The sequence below is a fragment of the Pelophylax lessonae genome, assembly GCF_965119305.1.
Source record: "Pelophylax lessonae genome assembly, chromosome: 11".
Classification (NCBI taxonomy): Eukaryota; Metazoa; Chordata; class Amphibia; order Anura; family Ranidae; genus Pelophylax; species Pelophylax lessonae.
In genome coordinates, this window is record NC_138778.1 from 157,629,407 (window position 1) to 157,654,848 (window position 25,442).

Consider the following 25,442-nt stretch of genomic DNA (forward strand, 5'->3'; position numbering starts at 1 on the left):
CTTGGCAAACCAGTTTTTTTACATCCCCCTTTGTCTTTGTTCCTTCCCCTTTCCTCCTTCTTCCCTCCCTTCCCCTTCCCACCTGGCTCCCATTCCCCTCCCCTCCCCCCTCTTCCACTTTCTTTTTAATTCCCCCCCCTCCCTTTTTATTCTCCTTTCTTTCCCCGTTCCCTAGCTCTCTTTTATTCCCTTCCTTCTCCCTCTTCTTCCCCTCCCCTTCTCCCCCTTCCTCTCTTTCCCCCCTTTTCCCCTCCTGCCCCCCCCCCCCCCTTTCTGTTGTCTTCAGTCTGACAACACTGAAGAAATTACTCTTTGCTACAATGTAAAGTAGTGAGTGTACAGCTTGTATAACAGTGTAAATTTGCTGTCCCCTCAAAATAACTCAACACACAGCCATTAATGTCTAAACCACTGGCAACAAAAGTGAGTACACCCCTAAGTGAAAATGTCCAAATTGGGCCCAAAGTGTCAACATTTGGTGTGGTCACCATTATTTTTCAGCACTGCCTTTTGGTGCCCCCTGCTTCCTACTGTTTCAACTTACTCTGGTTTATATCAGTGAGCTAACAGTCCCTACAGTATATCTTTGTTATAGCCCTGAGGGCACTGCACCCTTGTGGGTTCGTCTGTCTTTGCCACTCCATGTCCGCCGTGGGGGAGATTGGGCTGTGCCCTTGCACCCACCTCTCAGGTACACAAGTCCACAAGGGTAAGCAGCTATTTTGATATGATGATACTTCTATTATAAGCATTTCTAATATATTTTCTTGTGTTTGACTGTCATTATATCTTGTTGCAGAGATTTTTTGCCTTTTTCTCCTGAAGAAGCAGATCTATCAGCGAAACATGTGCTGGAGCATTTGGACAACCTCATGTGGTTTACCACTTTTAGGGGGGCTATACTATTGGTGACCACTGTATATTGTATATTTAAACCAGTCACTAATTGATTGATGTGATTTTATCATGTAGCTATGTAAATGAATTTAAAATATATATATTATATATAATATATATATATATATGACAAAGTTAAAGGTAGGTGGAGGATCCTTAAGAACGATTTCAGGGACTTAGGTAATAGATTGAGGAAAAGGACCTCCAAGGTGGTTTTCTCTGAAATACTGCCTGTACCTCGAGCCACACAGGAGAGGCAGAAGGAGATTAGGGAACTTAACAAGTGGCTGAGGAATTGGTGTAGGAAGGAGGGGTTTGGGTTCCTGGAGAACTGGGCTGACTTCTCAGTCGGCTACCGGCTCTTTAGTAAGGATGGGCTGCACCTTAATGGGGACGGTACAGCTCTTTTGGGGAGAAAGATGGCCACCGAGTTGGAGGGGCTTTTAAACTAGGAGACGGGGGGGAGGGCTCAGAAATAGAATCAGTCAGGAGGGAGCAGAGGACTGAAGGCAGTTGTAGGGTCAATAGCGACAGTAGGTCAACAACATCAATTGGCGGGTCTGTGCGGGAGAACAGCAGACCAAACAGAAATAAACAAAACCGCCAATCACGTTTAACTTCCGTAAAACTAAGAGGGGTATATGCTAATGCCAGGAGCCTAGCTAATAAGATGGATGAGTTGGACATGTTAGTACATGAGGAGGACATAGACCTTGTGGGAATAACGGAGACTTGGTTCGACCCCTCACATGACTGGCTGGCCAATATCCAAGGGTATTCGGTGTACCGGAAGGACAGGGTTGGTAAAAGAGGGGGAGGGGTATGTCTCTATGTCAAGAACAATATAAAGGTGCTAGAAAGGAGTGACATTACGGATGGGATGAGCATGGATTTAGAATCTGTGTGGGTTGAACTCGATAGGGAAGAAGATAAGGGAAAAGTAGTTGTGGGGGTTTGCTATAGGCCACCTAACCAAGGGGAGGAGGTAGAGCTGGAATTTTTAGCACTAATAGGTAAAGCGGCAAAACTAGGATCAGTCATCATATTGGGGGACTTCAATTATCCCGACATTGACTGGGAAGAGGGGACTGCACACTCGCATAAGGCCCGGCTATTCACGGAAACCTTACAGGATAACTACATGTCGCAGTTGGTGGATTCCCCTACTAGAGAGAATGCTATCCTGGATCTATTGATCACTAATGACCCAGACATAATCTCGGAGGTAGGAGTCCAGGACAACCTGGGCTCTAGCGATCACAGGATGATCACATTTAGTATAAATAACAATATAAAAAGGCAAGTGGGGAACATAAGAACCCTAAACTTCAGAAGGGCAGACTTTCCAAAATTGTACTCATTGATGGAAAGGGTAAACTGGGACCAAACCCTGGGATCACTGACCACAGAGGAAAAATGGGAATGCTTTAGAACAATATTAAGCAAAGGCATCTTGCAGTGCATTCCTATGGGGAATAAATTTAGAAGAGACAAAGCCAAACCTGGCTGGCTAAACCGTAGCGTTAAAAAACTTATTAGGGGAAAAAAATTGGCCTTCAAGAAATATAAATCAGAGGGCACCGTATCGGCCTTCCAGCAATACAAGGAGGAAAATAAGAAGTGTAAACACGAAATCAAGATGGCTAAAATCAACTTTGAGAGACAAATAGCGGAGGATAGTAAAAAAAACCCAAAGAAATTCTTTAAATATATCAACAGCAAAAAAACTAGGGCAGAGCATATTGCACACATAATTAGCGATGATGGGAGGATGGTTACAGAGGACACTGAAAAAGCAACCGTGCTGAATTCTTTTTTCTCGTCAGTCTTTACGCAGGAAAAGGAAGGGTACACTGACCATGACTGTATGGTTAGTAGTAATACACAGGACTTGCCACTATGGCTAACAGAGGGGGAAATCAGGGAAAGACTGGATAAACTTAACACAAACAAATCACCAGGCCCGGATGGCGTACATCCGAGAGTGCTCAAGGAACTCAGTATGGTTATATCTAGACCACTGTTCCTGATCTTTGCTGACAGTATTAGGACAGGAGATGTACCAGGGGATTGGAGGAAGGCTAACGTGATTCCGATATTCAAAAAGGGCCAGAGACATATCCCGGGAAATTATAGGCCTGTCAGTCTGACATCAATAATATGTAAACTTTTGGAGGGGATGATAAGGGACTATATCGTAGAGTATGCTAAAGACAAAAACATCATCAGTAGTAACCAGCACGGGTTTACAAATGGGCGATCTTGTCAAACCAATCTCTTAGCATTCTACGAGGAGGTAAGCTGTGAGCTAGATAGGGGGAGACCAGTGGATGTGGTGTACTTGGATTTCGCTAAGGCGTTTGATACAGTTCCCCACAAGCGCTTAATTTATAAAATAAGGTCTGCAGGTATCGACAGCAGGGTTTGCTCTTGGATACGGAATTGGCTAAAAGGCCGTGTCCAAAGGGTAGTAATAAACAGCGCATACTCAGACTGGTCTGAGGTAGTAAGCGGGGTGCCCCAGGGCTCAGTCCTGGGACCAACCTTGTTCAATTTATTCATAAACAGCATTGAGGACGGGATCAGTAGTTCGTTATCAGTTTTTGCAGATGACACAAAATTGGCCAGGGCAATAACTGCACAGCATGAAGCAGATATCCTACAGAATGACCTGGACAAAATTACCGAGTGGGCAACGACATGGCAAATGAGGTTTAATGTGGAGAAGTGTAAGGTTTTGCACTTGGGGACCAAAAACATAAAAACACAATACACGTTAGGAGGGGAACCCTTGGGGGAATCAAAAATGGAGAAGGATCTGGGAGTCTTAGTTGATGATAGATTAGGCAACAGCATGCAATGCCAAGCGGCAGCTTCCAAAGCCAACAGAATATTAGCATGCATAAAGAAAGGGATGTATTCCAGAGATAAGACTATAATCCTTCCACTTTATAAAACTCTGGTCCGACCGCATCTGGAGTATTCTGTCCAGTTCTGGTCGCCAGTCCTCAGGAGGGATGTGTTGGAGCTGGAGAAAGTCCAGAGAAGGGCAACTAAACTGATTAGGGGGTTGGAGGACCTTACCTATGAAGAGCGGCTGCAATCGCTCGATTTATTTTCCCTGGAGAAAAGACGTCTGAGAGGGGACATGATAGCAATTTATAAATATCTTAATGGGGATCTCAGCTTAGAAGAAAAGCTGTTCATTCGAAGGAATTGCATGAGGACTCGAGGACATACAATGCGATTAGAGGAGAAGCGTTTTAACCTCAGGCAACGTGGGGGGTTCTTTACTGTTAGGGCTACAAGATTGTGGAATTGTCTACCACAAGAGGTGGTTTCTGCGGGTAGTATGGTGACTTTCAAAAGACTCTTAGACTTACATCTCAAGGATCAGGAGATTGAGGGCTATGTTAGATGATTACAGTCACACACACCTACACAGGTTGAACTGGATGGACTATTGTCTTTATTCAACCTCACCTACTATGTAACTATGTAACTATGCATATATTTTTTAACCCATGTAGTTAATAAACCTTTGTAATTTCATAACTTAAATGTGTTGTTAATTGGCACTGAGTTAGTCCATTTATTTTCATAGAGGACCCCTCCTTTTTGCTGGGGCTTTCTGGGGGTTGATGCCCTAAACCTTTAAAGCGTTTGTTACCCCCAACACTTCATATTCCTGATATGTGCCTTGTTACAAGAATGTATCCTGTTCTCTTTGTATTGCTTCCTTTATGTGAAGTCCCTGGTGTCCCTGCCAGCCCCTTTGTTTTCCTTTAACCAACTGACCACACTAAGCAGCAGAGCACACTGTGGTCAGTTCTTTAGCTATACTGGGAACTCAGCCTGCTCTCCTGCAATGATCAGACTTGTCCTGACACGCCCATGCTGCACAGCCTTTTACTGGGAAGCTCAGTGTATTTTTGTTTCTCCCCCCCCCCCCCCCCCCCAGCTTTTATGCAGCTGAGAACAGAGGGAATGTAATCTCTTAAAAGAAAGGTAAAAAAAGGTATTTATAATATTTTTTATATCTATATACAAATTTTTGCCTTTTATTTAAATTTTAAACTGAATGGGTTGTTTTACAAGGTGATCGTTTACAAACACTTTAAGCGTTAGTGTATTACCATTCTACAACAGTTCACAGAAAATACACCACAGGCATATATAAGCCTCACCTACGGCCATTGACTTATACTACAATAAGAATAAACCCTTTGCTTCCTTTATGGGGAACCCCTGGACCTGGTGTCCATGCCAGTCCCTCTGATTTCCTAATAAAAACTGACCACACTTAGCAGCAGAGCACACTGTGGTCAGTTCTCTAGCTATAATGGGAACTCAGTGTGCTGTACTTCAATGATCAGACTTGACCTGACCCCACTGCACAGCCATTCACTGGGAAGCTCAGTGTGCTGCTGCTTCTCCTCCCCCCAGCTCTTTTGCAGCTGAGAACAGAAGGAATGTGATCATCTATAAAAAAAGGGAAAAAAGGTGTTTTTTTTATAACTATACAAAAATGTTTTTCATTTATATTTTAAACGGAAGTAGTTGTTTTATAAGGTGACTGTTTACAATCACTTTAATAAAGTATTGGTACTTGGTATCAGCGAGTACTTGACCAAAAGTATCAGTACTTGTACTCAACGATAGAAAATGGGTATCGGTGCATTCCTACCATACAGATTGGGGTGAACTGGCCACTTTTATTAACGGCCATTAACCAATACCCTGCCCACCTGAATAAAATGATGAATGGATAACTCTCTCAGTTAGAATTAATAGACTGTAACAGTGCCATTCCACACCATCAAGAAATTGGCACATTCATAAATCAAACTTAAAGCCACATCATAAATCAGTCCCATTTCCACTCGTTTAAACAGGCAGCCAAGATTCCCATGTGGCCCAAAATATACCATGGCAGAAAACACCGTCCCAGTGTTTCTATAGATAGATATTTTACTCCTGATTTTCCAAAATAAGATACTACCAAACTAGATGACATTGGACTATATTGGTACTGAGAGAAGGACAGCCACATATTATAATAAAATAACAATGTTTATTACAAAAATACAAGAAAAATAAAAAACATCAATAAAACCATGTTAACGTGGGCCAATATACGCCATATTAAAGTCATTTTAATTGGGCACATTTGAGTATTGTTTCCATTTGTGCACATTATAGGGGGTCTGGCTGGTCCCTTCCTAGCGACTATAGATGAGAATGTGGTAATACTGGTAAATTATGCTTTTTTGCTTACAGTTTCATACCATCAATTGCTGGGTGTTGTAGGGCGTCTAAATAAATGTCCTTACCATTATAGGTCTATTCACTTGTTCTATGTATGGACATTAAAGTGTCAGCTTTTTACTTCTTGCTTGTTACTGATTGCATGCCATCTATTGATATGTAAGTATGATAAACAATGGAGGCATACTACCACTTATATATAGTTGTCTTGTTAGCTATTGGGTGCTCACCCTCTCTCATTTCTTTAAAAAATAGGGTCATGCCTGTTATACCTCATATGCTAATTCACAGCCCTATACATATATATGTTGTCCGCATGATCCTTTTCCTACCACCTTTGTACAACGCTCCTGGGATGATATGTGAGTTGATATTTGAGACACAGCATGATACCTAGATCTCTAACATATGCTAATGTATTGACTATTGTAATGTAATGTTTTCTTTTGGATAGGCCAAATTTCTTTGCTGCCAGGATATTGAGGTCCTGAAGAAGCGACTAAGCGAAACACGTCAACTTCATGGAGCATTCAGCAAAGACACGTTGGTTTCTTTACATATGACGTATATTGTCCCACGCTAATATAAATACTTGGTTTTATTGATTTTTTTTGATATTCCTTGTATTTTTGGTAATAAACACTGTTATTTTATTATAGTATGTGGCTGTCCTTCTTTCGGTACCGGTAAAGTCCAATATCTTCTAGTTTGGTAGTATATGTTTCACATGGATGAGGCACCTTATATATATAGACTGACTTTCTTTTTAAATCTTTTTCCAAAATAAGAGATAAAGATTTCTAGGCCTGTAAGTGTTTTTTCTTGCCATTGCTTCCTGTACACATAACCTCCTTCGGTTTTTTTTTTGTACAAATGTTTTATTGATTTCAGGTCAAACAACGTAAAGTACAATGTGTCAGAGATCCAAAAATCAGCTCTCACTTTTAAAGAGATTGTTACATATTTTTTCTGGCTGAAAAAAAAGACAGAAGTCCATCTAGTTCAACCAATAGAAAAAATAAATACGTAGAAAACCTCCATATACACAATCTTATAACCACAGTTGATCCAGAAGAAGGCAAAAACCCCAATAAAGCATTATCCAATTTTCTGCAGTGGGGGGAAAAAAAAATGTCTTCCTGATACCCCTGGAGGTAATTGGATATTTCTGGGATCAACAATCTCTAGTGTTATTTCCTATAAATATTAATATCACGTTAAGTAGGTTTTGTGCATTTAGGAATGTAGCCAGCCTTTTTAATGGTTACATACTGTAGATGAATTACAATGTGGGAATAAATACTTAACATGAACGCTTTCATTTCTCAAACATCTAACTATAGTAGTACCTTCATAATTAGCTGTTTCAAATTCACTCCTTTCCCCAAGACATGTAGTCTAAGCAGAATAAAGAGCACTGTTAAAGTCCATCTCCAGCCGACTTCTAATGCTATTCCTTATCACTTCAGTCTTATTTCTACAATGGTTTTATGGCCCCTAGATATCTCCACAAACTTTATTTTGACCTGCTGAGACATTGCCCAATACTGAACCAAGATGCTCTTGCCGTAAAGCTTTTGATATGCTCTTTATACTCTGACCCTATAGCTTCAGGATCTTGAATGTTGTCCTACTCTAGCCATAGGTATGCTCTGGTCTGATTTTGATTATTTACCAAAAGTCCCTTCTTGGTTCCCATTGGTAGCCGCAGCTTGGAAGTGAAATGAGATTGAAAGAGGTTTTGTTTTATAAGGCTTTGCCTTCTGCTTTATGCATTTTTTGGGGGAGATGATGTACCATTGGCACTGTTGTACAATGTCTGTCTGCAACTTGGCCGGAGCCCTGCGAGGCTACCGCCCTGCAATGCTACCTACGATGAAGAGCTCTTATTTCATAAATTACAGACCATGATTTTTGTTATTTTTGACCTTTTACTTACTATTTTGATTATTGTAATCTCAGGGTCGCCAACCCTATTTTTGCAACTTGTCTATGTTAACCGGTTGCCGACCGCCGCACGACTATATACTGCGGCGGTCAGCCCCGGCCAGGCAGAGTGACGTAGGGGTACGTCACTCGCCTGTTACTGACTTGTGAGCCAATTGCGGGCAGGCACGCGCCCGCCGAGGCACGCGCCCGCCCCAGCTCGTTCACTGACAAGTCAGTGCGTATGACCGGCGGACCCGATCGTCCGCCGGTCACTCATGATCGCTCCGGTGAAGGGAGAAAGGCGGACGGCTTATGTAAACAAGCCGCCTGTCATTCTCCCTGGTGTAAAAATGAAGATCAGACGGTTCTACTATGTAGGACTGTTGATCTCTGTTTTTACACCAATAGCCATGTCCCTTTACAGTTAGAAACACGCCCCTAGGACACACTTAACCCCTCCCTCTCCAATACAGTTAACCCCTTCCCTGCCAGTGTAATTTTTGCAGTAACAGTGCATATGTATAGCACTGATTACTGCAGTAATGTCACTGGTACCCCCAAAAGTGTCAAAAATGTCAGTCAAGGGTCCGATCTGTCCGCCGCAATGTCGCAGTCCCGCAAAAAAATCGCAGATCGCCGCCATTACGCGTTAAAAAAACCCACCAAAAATGACAAAAATCTTTCCCTTTGTTAGTAAACGCGATAACTTTTGCGCAAACCAATCAAAATACGCTTTTTGCAATTTATTTTACCAAACATATGTAGCATAAAACAAATTGGCCGAAAATGTTAAAAAATATTGATTTTTACATTTTTTTGGGGGGGGGAATTTCATATAAAAAAATGTGAAAAATATTGTTATTTTTGTAAAATTGACGCTCTTTTTATGTTTATAGCGCATGATCAAAAAATCGCACAGGTGATCGATTACCACCAAAAGAAAGCTGTGTTTGTGGGAAAAAAAGGGCGTCAAATTTGTTTAGGTACAGCGTCGCACGACCGTGCAATTGTCCGTTAAAGTCACGCAGTAAAAAATCGCAAAAAAACCCTGGTCTTTTAGCAGCCAAATCCTCCGGGGCTTAAGTGGTTAAAAAAAGGTCCATCTCCAGGAAAAGGAAAATTGCTTCTTTGCTGCGCTGTAAAAGTAGAAATGGGTGCTTAGTTCCAAGAGCCACAAAAAGCAGTTCTACTTAACAGATCCTTGACTGCCATGACAGCTGGCAGCCTCCTCATCTTCCCTATGCTCCAGTAGTGGATTGTCCCTCTGCATTCACCTATCCAATGAAGGAATATGGTCAATGCATTGTAGTTGATGACGTTGGAGGACCTGTGACCACTGTAGTATCGGGGAGAAGAGGCTTCAGAGACCGGTCTAGCAGAGTGGAGGGAGCTGAGGATCAGTTAAGTAAAACTACTTTTTCTAGTACCCTAGACCAGTGGTCCTCAAACTGCAGCCCGGGGCCAAATGTGGCTCTTTGCCTGCTTTTATCCGGCCCTTGGGGCACTATTTTCATCCACTGATACCAACAATGGATTATAACTTCATTATAACTAGCATTTTACACCAACATTGGGGCACAATTTCTCCATATGACACCAAAGATGGGACACAATTTTTTCTAATAACACCAACAATGGGGCCAAATGACCCCAATTTTAGAGCACAATTCCTCCCAATGATCCCAACAATGGGGCACAATTCATCCCACTGATAGCAATGATAGGGCACTATTCCTCCCACTGACACCAATGATGGGGCACTATTCCTCCCACTGATACCAATAGGACATTGTTTATTCCCACTGACATCAGGACCTTTTCTACTCCCACTGGCCACAGTCTGACCCCCCTTATCTCTGAAGGACAGTAAACTGGCACTTTATTTAGAAAGTTTGGAGACTTCTGCCCTAGACCAAAGAGAGCATAAAGGCAACAATTGTTTCTTCTCCTAGATTTCAGCTTTAAGGATATGAAAATGAAACAGTTTTCAAATAAACCATTGTCTTGTGGCCACTGTCCCTGGCCACTGAGATATACAACGGCAGTGACACATGATAATCACAGAAAGGGCAGATGTGACATGCAGACTATGATTGACAACCTGGCTTCACCGCCGATGTGCAAGAGGCAAGCTTGTGATGCCCAATTACTGGGTCTCTGGGGAAAGGCTTAACCAGAGACCATGTTCACTGATTGTGCACTGCAATTTATAACCCTAATGTTTTTTTTTTATTTTTTTTCCAGTCGTTACTGTGAATAATAATAAAGGAAGGGGTTGATGTATGGATTTAGTTGCCAAGTAAAAATATTACAAGACTATAATAAAAAAATTTGCAAGATGCTCACTATACAAATAGGTCTGTCTAGTTAGATTGGCCTCCCCTCAAATCTAAAAGGTTTGGAACTGGGCCTTAATAGAGCCAATATTTATCCATCGCAATAAAATGTTTATTATACATAGGCTTGATGTAAGTTTAAGTGCCTACTTAGAATTTTCCAAAGCACGAGGGAAGGTAAAGAATAAAAATAAGATATTCAGGAAGAATTGGCAGCTGGAGAGAGAGAATAAGAGTGTAAGAACAAACAAGAAAAGGGAGAAGGGGAAAGGAGAGTTAAAAAAATGAGAAAGAGGGAGAGAATACTAAAGAGAATGAGAGCGTAAAGTGAAAAGGAATACACAAAAAAGGAGGGTGGGACATTGTATCCTATCCGATTTCACAATGATATAATGGAATAGGTAAATGAATGGCGTTCTGCAGCTTTGAGGAAGAATTCAGGTGTGGCATAGGGAGAGTATTGTTTCGTACAAATGCCAAGAGGACTGTATTGCCACCCAAATGGTCATGATCAAGCGATCCAAGCTGGCCATGCTCCTAAAAAATGGGTATCCCTAAGGTATAATAAGAGCTTTTTTGGGGGGGGGGTTGGATAAAGTGGAGGGGTATTGCAATACCTTTCTGGTTTGTATTGCTGTCTGTGTCCCAATTAGGACTATTTGTCTTGTTTAAAGTCGCTTCACACTGGGGCGACACGACTCCTTACTACTTCGGGGGCGACTTGTGCATTACAATGCACCACGACTTCAGAGCGACTTGCAGGGACTTCCCATAATGGAAGTCTATGCAAGTCGCTCCGAGGTCGCCCCGAAGTAGTACATGACCCTTTTTCTAAGTCGGAGCGACTTGTGTCGCTCCTATTAGAACGGGTCCTGTAGCGGTCAATGGACCGCGACGGTGCGCGACTTGTCAGGCTGACAAGTCGCCTGACAAGTCGCGCTAATGTGAACCGGCTCTTACTGTTATTATCGAATGTGAAAGTAAATCCCAAATTCCCAAATCACCAGAACAGGAATAGAGGTAAAATCTTCCAACAGGGACACTAATTCTGATAATAACCAGGGACTACCTCATTTTGGAGAGGTTTCATCTCACTTGTTTTGGCTAAGGAACAGGAAGTAGAGAGAAATCTTACTATAAGGACACAAATGGAAAAGTAAAAACTGAAAGGGGTTAATACCCTCCTTTACTCTATCCAAAAAAATTCTTTAGTTCTACTTTAAAAATAGAAGTCAATATTGTATTGATCATAAAAGTTCCTCTTTACTAGGAATGCCAGGGATCAGTTTATTGAGAAGTGCCTCTGACTTCTCAAAAAAGAATCACATTCATAAGGTAGTTTGATCAAGAACTGCTGAACTTTCAGGCAAGGTCACCACATGTGTTATGGTATCTAGTTCGATACATCCTCTAAAAAAGTTAGGAGATATGTTGGCATACATTTTGCTAAATGAAGTGGAGTGTAATACCATCTAAATAGAAATTATATGAATTTTCTAATGCTAAGATGTTCAAAAATGTTTTTGTCATAGAGGTCCAAATATCCAACCAATCCTCATCAAGTGGCCTATCCCTTAATTCTTCTTTTCAGCAAATTCGGTATGGGGTGTTCAAGCTAGCCAATATGACTAAGAAAAAGGATCAGTGATATTTATTGTGGAGAACAGGGATCCCTTCTGAGCCTGTTTTCAAACATTGTGAGGGTTGGTGGGGTTTTGGGATTTTGTAATAGCATATTATTATACAGGATTTAAATAGCACCAACAGTTTGCACAGCGTTTTACAACATATTCAAACAATGTTATAGTTGCATGTAGCGCATAGGGGTAACTAGAACCTTCAGGGCCCCGGTACAAGATACCATAAATGGCCTTCCCTTCAAGCCTGGGGCTCTTCCCACTGATCCTGGGGCATTCTACTCTCGTTGCGGGAACCTTTCACAAGTTCTGCAGTGGGCTCCCTTTCTGCCATGTTGGGGCCTCCCCACGGTGGTAGAATGCCAGGGCCTGGTCGCAAGTGTGACCTTTGCGATCCTGAAAGTTCACCCACTGGTGTCAGTAGTTTTTATTTTTTGTTATTTTAATTGTATTCTTTTTTATCATTTTATTTTATTTTTTTACAATGTCACTGACTATGACTCTGTCCATTCAGAAAAGGAAGGAGCTGGTAAATTACACATTTACCAACCCTTCCTGGTTCTCTATTGTGACACATCCTCTGCAGCAGCCGGCAGGAGAGGGAAGGGAGCACAGTAGGGGTGGGGGCAACACAGTAGGGGGGGGACCAGGGGAGCACACAGGGACCCAGAGACAGCAGGACACAAGTGAACTGGATAGGAGGAGTGGTGGGGCAGCATACAGAGGAACCAATCTCCGCCTTTTTCCTCCTGCAGCTACAGGAGAAGAAAGGAGGACAATGATATCTCTACATGTTGCAACCGCTCCCCCTCCTATCCAGGTGTACCCCCTTGGAGCATGTGGCCCGGATGCAATTGCAACCCTTGTAGTTACGCCCCTGATGTAGCGAAATAGCTCCTGGGAAGCCTATTCATTTTAAAGGGCTGCTGTACCCACAAGAAATGCAAGTCCCAAAACCTTTTTTTAAAACATGTCGCATGGAATGGCATGGTGCTGCGGCACCATACAGTTTTTCTCCATGTGAAAATGCACTGCACACAAATTCCTGACCCACACATATATGAACCTAGGCTTAGACAGTTGTCACCAGAATATTTATACCCATTAGGAGATTTCCCCTTACCTCTTTCTCCCATTACAACTCCAAGCCTTAGGATTTCTCAGAAAGACTAGTCTCCAGGGATAAATTTTCCCAGTAGGGACACAAACAACAAAAAAATGTCTATGCCATCTAAAATTTTAAAAAACTTTTCCAAATAACTATTTACCCACTTGACCTCAAGAGGATTTACCCTTCTTCATGGCTAGGCCAGTTTTTTGCGATACGGCACTGCGTTATTTTATTTGCGCAGTCATGCGACACACTGTACCCAAACAACATTGACGTTCTTTTTTCCCCACATATAGAGCTTTCCTTTAGTGGTATTTGATTACCTTTGCATTTTTTATTTTATGCAATATAAACAAAAAAAGACCGACAATTTTGAAAAAAATATATATATTTTTTACTTTCTGCTATAAAACATATCCAATAAGAAATTTGAAAAAAATCGAATTTCTTCATAAATGTAGGTTAATACGTATTTTGTTACATAATTTTGGTAAAAAAAAAAAAAATCCCAATAAGCGTATATTTATTGGGTTGAATCCATTGAATGGTTTGTGCAACAGGTATAGCGTCAACAAACTATGGGATATTTTTTTTACTACTAATGGCAGTGATCAGCGACTTATAGCAGGACTGTGATATTGCGGTGGACATTCTGGCAATGATCCTGATGACTTCAGTTACGCGCTGACGAAACGCGTCGGGAAGTAGGATCGTGATCGCGCTACCTCGTCACTTCCGGCTCCCGGTGGAACGCAGGTGGAACGCGAAAGCATCGTTCCATACCCGGAGACCGCGGTTGTTTTTCATGTAATGCCCTTTGTAAGCCTTTACCATGTAAGTGCATCAAATTAATTTTATTAAATTACACTTCTTGAACGTACTTCACCATTTGAGTTCTCTTGTTTCTTCCTGGGTACGATATATGGGAGTCCATCCCCAGCTTCAGTGAATCATACAGGAGGATTTGTTTGGAGTATACTGGAAGTGCTGCCTATCCTTGTATCGGGTGTTTATACCATTGGTGTCCTGAGTTTGCTTTTACTGACCCCCTGTAATTTAAGGGGTCCACTTCATCCGGTAAGCCTTGAGTGCACACCGGGTGTTCCTGTTTATTTGGTGGAGGTGTTTATAGCATATCAAGTGCTGAAGTCACTACCATCAACAAATAGTTTATTTATTCACATTGGACATTCATTGGGATTTATTGTGGACTATTTATTAATTTATTTATTCATTGCATTATATATATGTTCAATTCACTTATTTATGGATTAATGATTGTCCAAATATAATTAATAATTTTTAAATTCATTGATTATTTATTCACCTATGCACTATATTATGCACTTTATTATGCAAATATCATAAGGTCTTTGTTTTGCACAAGTGTTATTTAGTTGAGCGCAACTTTTATTTAGCAATATCTAATTTCTTCCTACATTCTGACACCATCTGACACTTTTCTGGAACCAGAGACACTAATATAGTGATCAGTGCTAAAAATATGCTCTGTCACTGTACTAATGACACTGGCTGGGAAGGGGGTTAAACATCTAGGGTGATCAAAGGGTTAAATGTGTGCCTATCCAGTGCTTAAGTGTGCACAGTGAGGGCCTTTTATTAGGGGAAGTTATTGATTTCGTTCCCTGCTTTGCGGGGAAAGTAAATCCATTACTCCTCCACTGACAGGACAAGGCTCTGCCTTGTTTACTTAGACAGAGCCCTGTCCTGTGTGTTTTTTCTGGATGATCAGCGGGTGCTAGCAGTAATCTATTGGCAGCAGACCCATTGATCTGCAATTGTTTGTAAAATCACAGCAGAGCCAAGTCGCTAGCGGCCCGCTTGCGCACCCCCTAAGCGGAGGTTCTAGTTCCTATACTTGGTACATGATCTGGCACAGCTGGGCTGCCTTGCCACCATATATCTATGTTATATGTCAGCACGTGCTTTATACATGGTATTTCCACTATATTCAGTGCTGAAGAGCAAATTGCAAACATGTGGCAACGTTTTATGGGAATTTATGAACAATTTGTGTGTACATGCACACAAAATCGTCTCCCAATGGAGCTGTGTTGTGAACTGCTGTGTATGTGCTTCAGAAGCTACATTCAGTATAGTAGTATATATTTATAGTAGTAAGCATAATGGCAGACAAATGGGGAAGTGCACATAATGGCACACTTCAGATTTTGTAGCACCAAACAGAAGGACTGCACTTTTTTGTTCAATTGATTTTAAAGCATAGCTCCCAAATGTCCCTGATTTCGAGAGACCGTGCTTAATTCAGAACAAAGTCCCTCTGTCCCTCTTTCCTACTCCTTTGTCTCTCAATTTGCTCTGATCTATACACTTGTATATAAATACACTTTTTAGCTTTCAAAAAATGTTTCCCAGTGCTAAACCTTTCTTTCATTTTCTAAATTGCTGCATTTGTAAATGTCAAAAGCCAGTATAAAGGAAAAGTAGTGGTGTTTGTGGGTTTAGCTAATGTTTTTTTTTTTGTATAACTCTCCTTTAACCACTTACTGCCCACCCACCGTCAAATGACGGTGGAGCAGTGCAGCTTTTGTTCTCATATGACGGTGCACCAGAATGGCCTCTCTCGCGCGCGGCGATCGTGGCCGCACCATGTTGCTAGGACAGGGTGCGACCCTGATCTTGGTAAAGAGCCAATGACATGGCTCTTTACCCATGTGATCGGCTGTTTCCAATCACAGCTGGTCACATGTAAATGAGGAAGTGCCGTTTATCGGCTCTCCTAGCCTAACACTGTCAGAGTGTGTGGCGAGGAGAGCCGATCAGTGGCTCTTCCTCAAAGGGGAGACTAGGACAGGTAATCAGGGCACTTATATCAAATCAGTGTCCACCATCAGTGCCCACCATCAGTGTCTGCTCATCTGTGCGGCCCATCAGTGTCCATCAGTGCAGTCCATCAGTGCCCATCAGTGCCACCTATCAGTGCCCATAAGTGTGGCATATTGGTACCACCTCATCAGTGCCCATCAGCGCCGCCTCATCAGCACACATCAGTGAAGGAGAAAAATTATTTATTTTCAAAATTTATTCACAGAAAATAAGAAAAACTTTTTTTTTCTTCAAAATTTTCTAATTTTTTCTGTTTTTTTGTAAGAAATAAAAAACCCAGCGGTGATTAAAAACCACCAAAAGAAAGTTCTATTTGTGTGAAAAAAATGATAACATTTTTTATATGGGTAGAGTGTAGCATGATCGCGCAATTGTCATTCAAAGTGTGACAATGCTGAAAGCTGAAAATTGGCCTGGACAGGAAGGGGGTGAAAGTGCACTGTATGGAAGTGGTTTAGGGGTGTGGCAGGGGGTGTGTCCTATGCCTACATATTTTTTCTAATATGTGCCCCTCGTTCCTATCTCAAAAAGTTGGGAGGTATGCTTAAAGTGAATGTATGCTTGCAATAGGTACACTGAAGTACTTACATTTTCCAAACAAGCAGTACATGCACTTTAAAATAAGTCCTCATTTGCCTCTGTAGCTGTAGACATTGTAGAGAAATTAATTTTCAATGATCACAACAAAGGCAAGGAAATCTCAACTGTTTTCAATGAGAACAGAACTCGGCAACCTTCCAGCCTTCTAATGTACACAACCAGCAGGTGTTTCTAAGCTGTTACACATGATCTGAACTTGAAAATGAATTACTTTACAGTATGAGCAGCTAGAGAGGTAAGTGTGGGGAAATTGTAAAGCTCTTTTGGTGCTCGTTAAAATATGTAATTAGTTTAGGGTATTTTTTTCTTTTTTTCTTTTTAAAGCCCGTAGCGTGTGAAACACACTCAAAAGACTTCACCCGGTGCATAAAAAAGTGCACACACACAAACGTGAGGAACACAAAAAGTGCACAGGGTGTGCGAACACAAATGGTCTTCCCTCCGAAGAGGTAGGACCCGAACCTCGATCCCCCGGGGCGCAAGACTCCTGACAGGGATTTAAGGTACTCATGGTCTGTCTGGCCGAAACCAGACTGAACCCGTTCTTCAGGGGGACTGCCAAAACAGTCCCCACCGAGTACTAAGTGGGGTTCCCCCGAAGGGAGACCCCATGAGAGAGGGCGGACTAAGCCAAAAGGCCATATCCACCCCCTCCCAAGACTCAAGGTAGGGCCCGAGGACCCACACCCTACAAGTCGTGCAGTGAAAAAAGGTGATAGAAAGTGACAAACTACAAAGAAAAAGCACACACAAACAAAAAGGTGGGGAAGGGGAAGTGGAGAGGTGAATTAGTGCCCTTGTGAAAATACAAGGGCAGGCCTTCCGGCCGGAATAAGAATTCCTCTGGTCGAAGCCAAAAGGCCTTGCCCAAGAGGCAGGTGCTTAAAAAAGTGTGTAGGTGCAGTGACCATGGTGCCGAAAAACTCAAGGCGAGCTGCCCCTCACCAGTGAGAATTAAGGCACCCCTGGGCTGCCACCCCAGGGGCACATACACTACGGGCTTTTTCTACCCCGGCCCAAAGGCCAGACCCAGTGTAGCCCTTGCCTACCAGGAGGTTTGGAACATGTATAGCTTAGGGAGAGCCTGCCTACAACTGGGGACAAGCCTTTTGCAAGGCCAGATTCAACCCAGGAGGAAAGGCCCACCCACCGCCATCCACATTCCTCACCAATTACATCCGGGAGCAATACTAACCGTCTTTCCCCAGCTTTCTTGCTACCTTCAAACTGGTAGGGGCGGACCCATTCAAATCAGGAAGGCATTGGAACCATCCGGCTTTCTCTGGTTTGGCCTACTCCGGTCCTCCAGTTACGCCCAGAGCGCCCCGGTTAACTTCGGCCACCACCGATACTAACCTTCAGGTTCCATTCCAACACTGATAAGAATAGATACTACACTTGATCTTAGCCAAAAGGCCGAGAAGCGATTTAGGGTATTATTAAATAAAAACTTTTTATATTTTGGACAGAGAGTGAAGAGGGATTAGAACACCTGCCAGGTTTTTATTGTTGAATGTGTCTATGTTAGGGAGACTCACCCTCTTTGTTTGTCCTGGTGACCGCTATCTCCAACAATGAAAGTGAAAGAAAACCCCCAAATTTTGACTTGTCACCAGAATAAAAATAAAGGGAAACTCTAATGGGAACGCTAATTCCAGTTACCCTGGTCAGTGGCAGCAACAGTGGCTTAGAGGTTAGCAGTTATGCCTTGTAGCACCAGAACCCTCAGCTTGAATCCCAAGCAGGACATGACCTGCATGGAGTTTATATATTCTCACTTTGCACGCATGGATTTCTGCCAGATACCCCAAACTCCCAAAACATGCTGGTAAGTAAATTGCCCCTAACATGTGTATGTGAGACCTTAAATTGTGAGGGCAGGGGGTAAATGTCCAACATGTAAAGTGTTGTGTAAATTATTTTCTCTATATAACTACATATAATAATAACCAGGGATGTCCTTTAACTCGCGTTGTTGCTTTGGGACAGGAAGTGGAGGGAAATCTCCCCAATGGGCCACAGGTAACAAAAGAAACTTATAGATATAAAAACCCACAATTGTATCCAGTTGTGTAGCCACTGAAAAAATAGTACATGCATTTTTAAAAACAAAAGGCTTAAAGAGGAACCTCACCATCCCAATGAAAATTTCACTGTCTGCACATGTATGAGATCTGGTGTCCCCCCTGTTTACAAGAATGGAAAGTAATGCAGGGAACAGAAGTACATAATGCACAGAGTGCAGGGGTCTGGGATGTGTAAAGCACAGAGTGCAGGAGTCAGAGGTACATAATGCACAGAGTTCTGGGGTCAGGAGTATGCAATGCACAGAATGCTGGGGTCCGGAGTACATAACACAGAGAGTGCAAGGGTCAGGAGTGCTTAACACACAGAGTGTAGGGGTCAGAAGTACATAATGCACAGAATGCAGGGGTCAGGAGTGTGCAATGCAGAGAGTACAGCAGTTGTGTGTAAAAAATACACAGCGTTTAGAAGTTAGGGGTGTATAACACAGAAAGTGCAAGGGTCAATAGCATGTTAAGCTCCCAGTGCAGCAGTAAGAAGTATGTAATGCACAGAATGCAGGGGTCAGAAGTACCTAATGCAAAAAGGTGTGGGCTCAGGGAGAGACATGGAGAGTGCTGGGTTTAGGAGTGCATAATGCACAGAGTGTAGTGGTCAGGAGTGTGTAATGCAGAGAGCACAGGGATTGGACTTACATAATGCACAGAGTGCAGAGGGCAGGAATTTTTTAACACAGAAAGTCCAGGGGCCAGGAGCATGTTACACACCAAGTGTAGTGGTCAGGAGTAAGAAATACACAAAATGTAGGGGTCATAAAGCAATGAAAGCAATAATATTCCCCATTTTGAGTAAAAATGCCCCTTTTCCGCCAAACAAAATCCAGCACTAATTTGCACACTCACCCCTCCAGCACAAAATGCTTCTGCAAGCCAAAATTTTCCCCAAACAAAAGTGCTAAATGTCCCTCCTTCTCCAAGTACAAATCCCTTCCTTTGCTGAAATCACCCTCCCAGTACACATCTCCCCTCAAAAGTTTCCTTCCAGTAAGCTGCAGCACATGTTCACTCCCCCAAATCTCTTTCCAGCACAAGTCTTTACCCTTCCCCCCAATCTCTCCTCCCAGCACAAGTCCCCATTCTCATCTTCCCCTCCAATCTCTCCTTCCAGAACAAGTCTTTGCTCCCACTCCCCAGTCCCAGATCATTATGTCCCCCAGCACAGTTCCCCCCTTCCTCCCAGAACTTACCAGACCTCCGATGCAGAGGGACTAGAAAGGGGGATTCCTGTGATGCTCCACCCCCCCCCCCCACTTGTGTCATGTGATACATCAGAGAAAAAGAAGAGTCTCTGGAAGCTTTCCTTGGAAGCTTTCTATCTGGCAGCACAGTGGGGAGAGATGCCAGCTGCCGCAGAGGCAGGGAGTTGCATCATTAGGATGCAGGGCATTCTGCAAGTGGTGCTGGGCTCATCCCAACTTTGGACATTTCCTATGGTCTGTCCATCAATTGATTCCTAACAACTTTTCAAGACATCAGTGATGCCATAACAACTTCATAACAATGTAGGGCAATAAGACCTGTGGCCAGGGGACCCAGACTTCAGTGCTGGAGTACCACCCCTACTAGCTAAAGAAGCACTAGCTAGGGACATGTTATGATGATGGGGTCAGGTAAATATAAAAAGTCTTTAGAGGGCTTCAAATGTAGCACCTTCCTAGTTAGGTTGCTAGGATGTTAGGCAAAAGTAGTTCTTTCTGGCTCCTTTGAAATCAATGGAGCAGTTGTTGATTGCTTTGGTCTGTTGTGTTTCACAGGGTGCAGGTTTGATTGTTCCCCCTGTATTCTACAGGATTCTAGAATCATAGTGGGGTGGAACAACAAATAGGCAGTCTGAATATTTTTGATGTGCACATAAATAGTCTGAAGCCTGGAGCAGCCGGGAGGGAGATAGTTCTTGGTCTAATTCTACAGAAGTCCCCAACCTGAAAGGCTATGTCCCTCTGGGCAAATTGCTGGAGTCTGCTGCATGTCCATCGAGATCCTAGCTGTGGCATAGCTTGGGGGGGTCCTACTTCTAAAATCCTTTTTCAGAATCTAATCAAGGGAATTTCACCTAAGGACTTGGTCTGGATAGCGTGCCCAGTGGAAGTTGGAAAGGGTCTGGCTGTCCTGTGGAATTGAGGGCATTAGCCTTCTCCCACTGAAGAGTTTGAGGTTAGTACTGGACGGAGGCATCCAGTGACCCTGTGACATTGAAAGTACTGACCTGAAATCAGGGTCCTAGTGACTGTGTGCTGTTTTTCTTTGAGTGGAAGTGCTAGTGGTAGCTCTAACTGAGATAGATTTTATGAGGACTCAGCTCTGGCCATCTTTATTTGCTCTTGCATAAAGACTGTTCAGGGAGGGAGCAAAGTGAATTGTTCTCCTGCTAGTGTTTAGTAGTTCTGGAATATCCTATATCATCCTACACCCTCTCCAAGTTCTTCAGCAATATCAATTAAAAAAATACATTCCCTAGACCAGGGGTCTCCAAACTTTTAAAATAAAGGGCCAGTTTACTATCCTTCAGACTTTAGGGGGCAAGATTGTGGCCAGTTGGGGTAGAAAATGTCCTGCACCCAGCATAAGTGAGAATAAACATGACTGCAGGGTTGGTGGTCAGCAGGAGGAGTAGTGCCCTCATCACTGGTATTAGTGGGAGGAATAGCACACCAACAGTGATATCAGTGGAACAAATAGTGCCTCATTGTAGGTGTCACTGGGAGGAATAGTGTCTCATATCATCGGGAGGAATAGTACCCCAAGGGCCAGATAAAGGCTAGCAAAGGGACAACATTTGGAGGCCCTAGACTGATTAATGAGCTGGAGTGAGTGAACTGCTATGTGCCTGGCTGCACTTATCTTGGAAAATAACAAGTTAAATTACAGTGGATCCTTTGGGGGTAGCACTACATGATGAATATGTGAGAGGGATCGAGGGGGTTATGGGGCTTTAACCGCTTGCCGACCGCCGCACGACTATTTACTGCGGCGGTCAGCCCCTCACAATCAGAGCGTCGTAGTACTACGTCGCTAGCCTGTGAGGGTCTAGGGAGCGAGCGCGCGCCCCCGGAGGCACACTCCCGCGCGGTCACGGAACCCCCCCCCACGCGTGTGACTGGCGGACCCGATGTCCGCCGGTCACTCGGCGATCGTCGGTGCAGAGGGAGAAAGGCAGGCAGCTAATGTAAACAAGCCGCCTGTCATTCTCCCCTGTGTAGAAACAGTGATCATATGGTTCTACTATGTAGGACCGTTGATCACTGTTCCTACAGTTCAAGCCACAGCCAATCACAGTTAGAATCACGCCCCTAGGGACACACACCACCCCTCCCTCTCAAAAAAAGTTAAACCCTTCGCTGCCAGTGCAATTTTACAGTAACAGTGCATATGTATAGCACTGATTACTGTAGAAATGTCACTGGTAACCCCAAAAGTGTCAAAAATGTTCGTCAAGGGTCCGATCTGTCCGCTGCAATGTCACAGTACCGCAAAAAAATCGCAGATCGCCGCCATTACGCGTTAAAAAAAACAACAAAAATGACAAAAATCTTTCCCTTTGTTAGTAAACGCGATAACTTTTGCGCAAACCAATCAAAATACGCTTTTTGCGATTTTTTTTACCAAACATATGTAGCATAAAACAAATTGGCCGAAAATTTAAAAAAATTTTGATTTCTACATTTTTTTTTGAGGAATTTCATATAAATAAATCTGAAAAATCTTGTTATTTTTGCAAAATTGACGCTCTTTTTTTGTTTAAAGCGCATGATCCAAAAAAATCGCACAGGTGATCAAATACCACCAAAAGAAAGCTCTGTTTGTGGGGAAAAAAGTACGTCAAATTTGTTTAGGTGCACGACCGCGCAATTGTCCGTTAAAGTCACGCAGTGCCGAATCGCAGAAAAAACCCTGGTCGGAATGGGGGTAAAATCTTCCGGGGCTTAAGTGGTTAAAAGCATTTATTATAGAAACAGTCTTCCCCCGATAATACCTTCAAATGCCTTTCTTTCCAGAAAGGCAATGCCATGTTTGTTCAGTCATCACTCAGGGTCAGCACCTAATGATGTGCTGGCTCAGAGAAGATGCAATCATACAAATCCTGGTGTCTATGCAGTTATTGGCTTGTTCACAACTGTGTGATAACAGATCATTCTCTCTGCACCTTGTGCAAAGTTACCATGTTACCATCTGATGACTAGGGATAGGGAAGAGAAGATTGAGGAAATGCTAACTCCTACCTGCAGCAGACTTATGATATTATCTCAGCCTAGACAAAGTCAAGGCATGCTTTTGAATGATAAAAAGTAGAGCTTGTTTGAAAAAAAGTATGCTGTTACTGTACATTGCGAAATGTCATGATATCATGAATCTATTCATGCAGACTTGTCAAAATGTAGGAAGGTCTACTTTAAGAAAGTGGTTTAAGGAGTCAATGCATATGGATTTAAAAAGAATCTAGATGAATGAATGGACGAAACATGTACGAAAGGAGTAATTGGAGAAGTTTTACCACCAACTGTCACTGTGAGTAGCCCAGGAAGAATCTGCAATTAGCAGGGAATGGTAGCCGAATTATAAGGAACGTGTTAAAGCATTTTAAAGACAGGCCCTCTTTGATTAGTTTGCAAATTCTAAATTAAGCCCTCAACTGCAATGTCATGGATCCAGATATTTTCGCCCTTTCCTTATTCCATTTTTTAGTACACATGGGTATAGCCTTCCTGCTATGGTTCATCACTGTGATTTGTAATAGCCAGGAACCACTGACAGGTTGATGGATTCATTAATGTATAATTGGATATTTAGTGGTTCGATGGCTGCTTGCTTTTTTTCCTGACTTGGCTGTAGGATTAACTCTCACCGTTCCACAGAACAATGGTTCCAGGGTAGGACATTAAAGGGCCATACACACTATAAGATTTTCTGAAGACTTTTTCCTTCAGATTTACCTTTTCTATGTAGTGCAAGGGCCTGCCAGATTGCATACAAATTGAAAGTGTTTAGGTTTGACCTCCTATTATATGGTTTTGGTAAATCTAAAGGAAAAAGTCTTCAGAAAATCTTATAGTGTGTATGGCCCTTTAGAAGCAGACCCTTTGTAAATTGGAAAGCCTTCTTTAAATTTGCCTCTGCTCCTTCTAGAAAGTCTAAAAAGTCTAAGTGTAGAATCCACGGCTGAAGGCACACCCTGGGAGGATGAAAACGGGAGGAAAATGAGGAGCTAACCATAGCAGCCATTTATATTTCTTGTTTCATTTTCATAGCAAATGAAAGGGAACACCTTATCGGACATAAATCCACCTCCTCTGATTCATGCCGACTCTTATTTTTATGTGTGTGAATGTGGGAGGGGGGTAATAGTTTGCATCAGAGATATAAACAGAGATATCATTATACCAATCTGATTTATGAACCCTGGTGCAAAAGGCAATTTGCCATTTACAGGAACAGAAGCAAAACTGTCATTCCTTGTAGCCAATCAAGGGTTTTCCACTTTGAGCTCTTGTTTATATAAATTAGACTTCACTGGGGTTATAGGGAAATCTAGTACCGAAATGATGCGCAAAGTGTGATAACGGATGGGAAATCTAGTACCGAAATGATGCACAAAGTGTGATAACGGATGGGAAATCTAGTACCGAAATGATGCGCAAAGTGTGATAACGGATGGGAAATCTAGTACCGAAATGATGCGCAAAGTGTGATAACGGATGGGAAATCTAGTACCGAAATGATGCACAAAGTGTGATAACGGATGGGAAATCTAGTACCGAAATGATGCGCAAAGTGTGATAAAGGATCAATCAAAATCTTTTAACTGATTTTACTATAATAACTTGGATTGGGAGTGATCAGTATTGGTGGTTCACATCCTCATTGTGAAAGGCTCAAGTCTGTTGAAACAATCCCTTAGGGAATTCCCTTCACTAGGAATAACATCTACGAGACAGCCCATCAAGCAATAGATTATATTGTGCTCCATGGGAACTGTTGCATGAAAAATGATTTACTTATGTCTACATTTCATGCCCTATTTATTAAATCTGTATAAGTGGACCGACTTGATACACAAAATACCAATAAGTAAAAAAACAAGCGCATTACCTACATCTTCGCTTGTGGTGCTGCTTATAAGACCAGGAAAGCAGAGTAGAGCGGAGGTCTTCAAGATCTTGGCCCCCACTGATCGACTCATAAGCAACAGGCGGTTTGTTCCCTACAAGCGTTGAGTAGATAGAAAGTTGGAATCATGATCACGGAGCATCCATCTGACACAACCAAGGAGATGGTGCGAGAGCAGAAGCTTTGCCTGTTCCTCCCAGGTCCTGCTGGGAATATTAGAGTGTTGAGGGGAAGTCACAGATCTCTCCACTGTGGCCCATCCTCACCTCTTCCTAACAAGCTGTGTGTGTGTTTTCCTGCACGAGAATGAGGTCTCTCAGCTGGGGATTGGAAACTCCGCCTGATGCTAGAGAAGGAAGGAGGGAGGGAGCGAGGTGGATAAGGAAAAGGACGGGAGACACTGGATAGGAGTCTATTGGGGGAAGGAAAGCAGAAACACGGAGAATAGAGCTTTTTAAGGATTAAAACTGATGGGAATATGTAAATGATTTATCTGCAGTCACATCAGGCGAGAACTGGGAATGGGAATGATGAGCCTTGAATAATAGCACTGGCAATGGTCACTTATGCAGCATCTCAGGGTACCACAAAGACTCCCACAGTCCAA

The 25,442-nt window shown here is 42.7% G+C and overlaps 1 protein-coding gene across 2 annotated transcripts in view; it reads right to left on the bottom strand.

Moving 5' to 3' along the window:
• Positions 1-25,141, bottom strand: part of LRRC3C (leucine rich repeat containing 3C) — a 38,516-nt gene extending 13,375 nt beyond the window's left edge. The window contains exon 1 of one of the 2 annotated variants that reach the window (XM_082271408.1): positions 24,822-25,141. The gene's annotated coding sequence lies outside the window, so the exon portion shown is untranslated. Of the gene's footprint in view, positions 1-24,817 lie in introns of both variants that reach the window. The other variant, XM_082271407.1, reaches the window with a different exon arrangement.
• Positions 25,142-25,442: the final 301 nt, after the last annotated feature.